This window comes from Otolemur garnettii, unplaced genomic scaffold (assembly GCF_000181295.1).
Source record: "Otolemur garnettii isolate 467f Iridium unplaced genomic scaffold, OtoGar3 scaffold00015, whole genome shotgun sequence".
Classification (NCBI taxonomy): domain Eukaryota; kingdom Metazoa; phylum Chordata; class Mammalia; order Primates; family Galagidae; genus Otolemur; species Otolemur garnettii.
The window spans coordinates 11667302-11672221 of record NW_003852410.1 but is presented as its reverse complement, the minus strand read 5'-3'; the positions used below and the strand labels follow the sequence as shown (position 1 = coordinate 11672221).

At 41.4% G+C, this 4920-nt stretch overlaps 1 pseudogene; it reads right to left on the bottom strand.

Moving 5' to 3' along the window:
- Positions 1-1215, bottom strand: part of LOC100951743 — a 5092-nt pseudogene extending 3877 nt beyond the window's left edge.
- Between the last annotated feature and the right edge of the window lie 3705 nt (positions 1216-4920).

Genomic DNA, 4920 nt, shown 5'->3' with positions numbered 1-4920 from the left:
GTGAGTTACAATCATGGGCACTAGATTGGGTGAGACCACGTCCATAATCAGCGAGAAAAATGTGGGTAGGAAGGGTGAGTTACAATCATGGGCACGAGATGGGGGAATTCTGATGAAACGATAATTTAAACAAATCCAAGTACCTGGTGTATGAATTATCCTTGCATTCAGAACATAGGTGGGCAGTCAGGAGGGGGTTAGTTCCAGCCATGTCATACGACATTACCATTTTTGGAGGTCAAAAATTGTCAAATATCAGCATTTTCTTTTCGCTTGCTTGGTAGAGGCTCATTATTACTTAGAAACATTGGGAAAGAGGGAAGGCTATTCAATGATCAGAAAGTTGTTCTTCAAAATCACCACAAGAGGGTGGTAAGGAATTATCCTTTATATCTGCACACCCACAGACGTGGGGGTCTTTTTCTCCAGACACACAAATGATTATTAAAATATATGTAAGATGGAGCTTTAGAGATTTTTTCTAATTTATTATTGTTCATCATATTTAAAATAGCATTATTTGGCATCCTCAGAGAATACTGCCTGCTAGCTGGGCACCTTTCAGGCAGAGAACGCCAATTATAAGCACATATCTGAGTCTTCTTGTATATGAACACACTTAAAATGCAACAGATTCATACATAAATCATGAGCACCTCGTCACTGTCAAACTTGTAATCTACAATGATGAATTAAATAGAATTTTAAATGGAGAAATCCTTATTTTAAATCTATTTCCCCTTCTTATTTATGAAACGAAATATTGGAGTGAGTTTAAGGGAGCGGTCCTGAGGTTCATGCTCAAATGTTAGTCAAGCTCCTACTGTTTACCATTCTCAGTGACCTTGATCAAATTGCTCAGCTCAGCTGGGAACTGAATTGTGTATTTAGAGGATTAAGCAGTGCTGGCCGACATTTTGGAGGCAGACACACCTACCCTGAACTTGCCGAGACATTAATACTGGGCTCCTTTTGAATTAAAAATGGCAATCTCCATTCTGCAAGGGAAAGGTCTCAGGGGCTTGAAAATACGCTTACTCCCTCCTTATATTGATTTCCCTTTTATTTCTTCATTTCCCTTCCCTTAACTTATAATTCCCAAAGGTTTTAACAGACATATGTTTGATTTCCGTACAGCTTCTGCTTGTTGTTTGTGCCCCTGTGTCTGGTGTCAGCTGCGTGAACATGTGCCTGCGTGTGAGTGTACACGGGCATGCGTTGTGACATGTGTGGGGGAGGGCATCAGTGTGTTGGTCTTGTGCGTGTGTGTCTCCGTGTGTGCCTTATGTAAGTAAGGGGGCTTGCATGTGTAAAGTGTGTGTAACCTGTATGAAGTCGTGTACGTGTACATGCACACACATGGATAAGCATGCATTGTGTGGTGTACCCAGTGCACGTATATGCTCGTGTGTAAGCGTGACATACACCCTCTGGTGTGTTTGTGGGTAATATGTGTGTGCAGAGGCAGGTGCAAGCGTGTGGTGATGAGTGTGTGTGTTGCACATGTGCACAACTCGTCGGATTCTGGTGGGTAAGTAGGGAGATTTCCGGTGGTGTGTGTGCATGAATACACACACACACACACACACGAGTGTGTGGTTATGTACACAAAGATAAGAATGTACACAAACTGCCGGAACTTTGCTCACAGTCGATCATCTTTCTCTGGGCCAAGAGAAGGCAACGTCCTGCTTGCGCCTTCCTTGAGTTCAACATGGGAAAGCCTTGAGTTCCACTGGCTGGAATCGCCCCTTCTTTCCTTCTCCTCCCTTCCCCGTAGCACTTCTGTTCACCGTATTGTGTGAGAACCCATTTAAAACCCACCAATTCTCCCCTGGTTTTGCATTTCTCCTGTATTAAAGCTTTGTACTCCGAATTAAAAGCACTGCAGAGCACAGGACATCGGACAGGGTGCAGAAAAATGATTCAAGTATTTCTTGCTATGACTTTATATTTTTATTTTCTCTGTGTTTGCCTGTTTGGGCTCTTGAGTATTATCATAAATAACTATGAGTTTCTTTGAAAAAGAAAAGTATAAAATATCCATCAAAATGACCTTTTTATGAATATGACTGTTTCATTAGTTTCAGCAGATTCTCTTAAATGAAATATTTTCAGCTCATTTTATGGCTTCCTTCAATTTAAACTCAATATTCCTTGACAAAACAAGCTGGTGCAGGTCCTGTTTTCTTAGTAGCTGACAACTGCTCACATTTGAGGTTTGTCTTGGAGACCTCTGGTCTTAGAGTCCAAAAAATAGTCATTTTCCCCTGCTTTTTGTTTTTTTTTTAAATTTTCCATCTGGTTCAGGTAGTTTTCCAGACTAGCTTTTTCTAGTCTCAGAGTATTTTGAAAACACCAGTGACTGCACTCAGAGAGGCCTAAGGTCAAATTCAGGGCCAACCACATATCAAGTCTAATCTTCTGAACTTTCCAATCGTTTACTTGTGACATCCTCTGAAAGTCTACAAAATGTTGATGTACTGTATACAATTAGGTAAGATTGATTTTTTTCCTCTTTTTTTTTTTTCTTTTTTTAAGCAGGAGTGGCTCCGGCTCCCTTCTGAACTCTGTCCTGCATAGCCCTAAGTTATATAGTAGATTTGCCACAAGTTCCTGTTACTTGCTGTTGAAATTTTATAAAGGAAAGTTTTTAAAAGCTGATAATGTCTCAGACAATTTACAGTTGAAATATGGCAATGTAGTTAATTTGCTACATGTGAACCAGGACATGTCAATTCCATATTACTCAAACTAGTAAACTTTGGACTTCAGAAGAAGAGCACGAAAGCTATTGCCTCTATAACAATTTTTAGCAACATTTGTCTTGCTAAATAATGTTCAGCATTTGTTGCATCGTGCGAAATAAGATTTGAGGGCATGAGACATTGCTCAACCAGCAGAAGCATCTAGAAATAGCAGGATTTTCAAATTATTATTACTCCAAAGAAACACGGATATTCAGGCTATCTTTTAACTCATAATTAGTAGAAATATTAGCTCTTTCTTTGAAAGAAATGCTGAGGCAGACTGCGTTTATCAGTTGACAGTATCAAAACCAAGAGTCAGAAATGCAAATCGCCAGCAGGACACGTCCACCATCCACTTGTTTTGTTCTTTGTGATTCCTGACTATTCTCTGTTTTTCCAACCCCATTTCAGGATTTCTTAGTGCTTATTCTCTCCACTTTAAAAATTAATCCACCCTTGGTCTCATCCTCTTGTCACTCCCCTTGCCCCCTACAGCTAATCTGACCGCATCTTCATCAACTACCTCGGAAGTCTAAAGGACACTGCCCAACTCTGTATGCATTTTCCAAACTTAGCTCCAGTCAACTGATGTTTGATCAGGTTCTCGTATGTAAAACAATTTTAGACTTTGAAGACACACAATGGTAATTTTCTTCCTTATAATTAATATGGTTATAAATTCTTAGGTGTAACCAGAAAAACTAGAAGATCTGCAGGCTTCTAATTATTTCACCATCACCATGAGACTCAGCAACTCAGTGTAGTACTGAAACTGCCCTTTACAGATCAATAAAGGTGAGACCTGGGGTAAGAGCCTAAAACTCTGGGAAGGCAGAGGCCTAAAACTAATAATAGTAATCAATCACTGTCCCCTCCTTTGCTTGATAATAATTAGTCACTGTCCCTGTGTTTGCCTCTATAAATGCTACTTTGGAGTCAGCTGACAATCAGGAAGATTCTTAACTTTTGGCCAGAGGCTGTGGCTCAGCCTGTAATCTCAGCACTCTGGGAGGCCAAGGTAGATGGATTGCTTGAGCTCAGGAGTTGAGACCAGCCTGAGCAAGAGTGAGACTCCATCTCTACTAAAAATAGAAAAACTAGCCAGGCATGGTGGCAAGTGCCTATAATCCCAGCTACTAGGGAGGCTGAAGAAAGAGGAGCACTTGAGCTCAAGAGTTTGAAGTTGCTGTGAGCTATAATGCCACAGTACTCCGCTGAGAGTGACAGAGTGAGACTCTGTCTTTTTTTTTTTTGAGACAGAGTCTCAAGCTATCCCCCTGGGTAGAGTGCTGTAGCATCACAGCTCACAGCAACCTCCAACTCCTGGGCTCAAGCGAGTCTCCTGCCTCTGCCTCCCAAGTAACTGGGACCACAGGTGCCTGCCACAATGCCTGGCCATCCTTTGATTGCAGCCATCATTGTTGTTTGGCAGGCCTGGGCTGGATTCAAACCCGCCACCCCAGGTGTATGTGGCTGGCGCCCCAGCCACTTGAGCCACAGGCGCTGAGCCGAGACTCTGTCTTAAAGTAAAAAAAATATATATATATATATTCTTGATTTTTTCTGTAGATAACATCACCTTTCAAAACTTAAAGGTAGTTTCTGAGATACCTACCAGGCCCTGCATTCCAGTGCCTTATCTGACCTGCCAGAACAGTGGCCCATACCAAGAATCTGACACAACTGGAATTGTGATCCCAACTCAGGAACTGAAGCAACACAAGATGATTTCTACACCCCTATAATTTTGCCTCAAATCTAGCCAATTAGCAAGCCTAATCACCTAATCCTTTACACACCAAACTCTCCTTAAAATTCCATCTCCCAAATTCTTGAGGAGATGGGCTTAAGAAATTCCTTCTTTCTCCCTACTCAGTGCTCTGTGGAATAAGCATTGTGACCTCAACTGTCTTAGTGTACTGGTTCTTCTCTGTGCAGTGAGCAAGACAACTCAGTTGGGTGGCAACAGTACTCAAGGCAAAAATATAAACACAAAATTTTTAATAAAAGAAAAAGTATCTACTATGTCACTGCTGCTGGGATTGCCTGCTCTTACTATTTCGTGTCCACAGTTATACATACCCACACACAAAATACGTGTTGGGTCTGAGTTTAGCCGGGCATAACTAATTCTACTGCACTAGTCATCACTGACTATGACCTTGGGTCA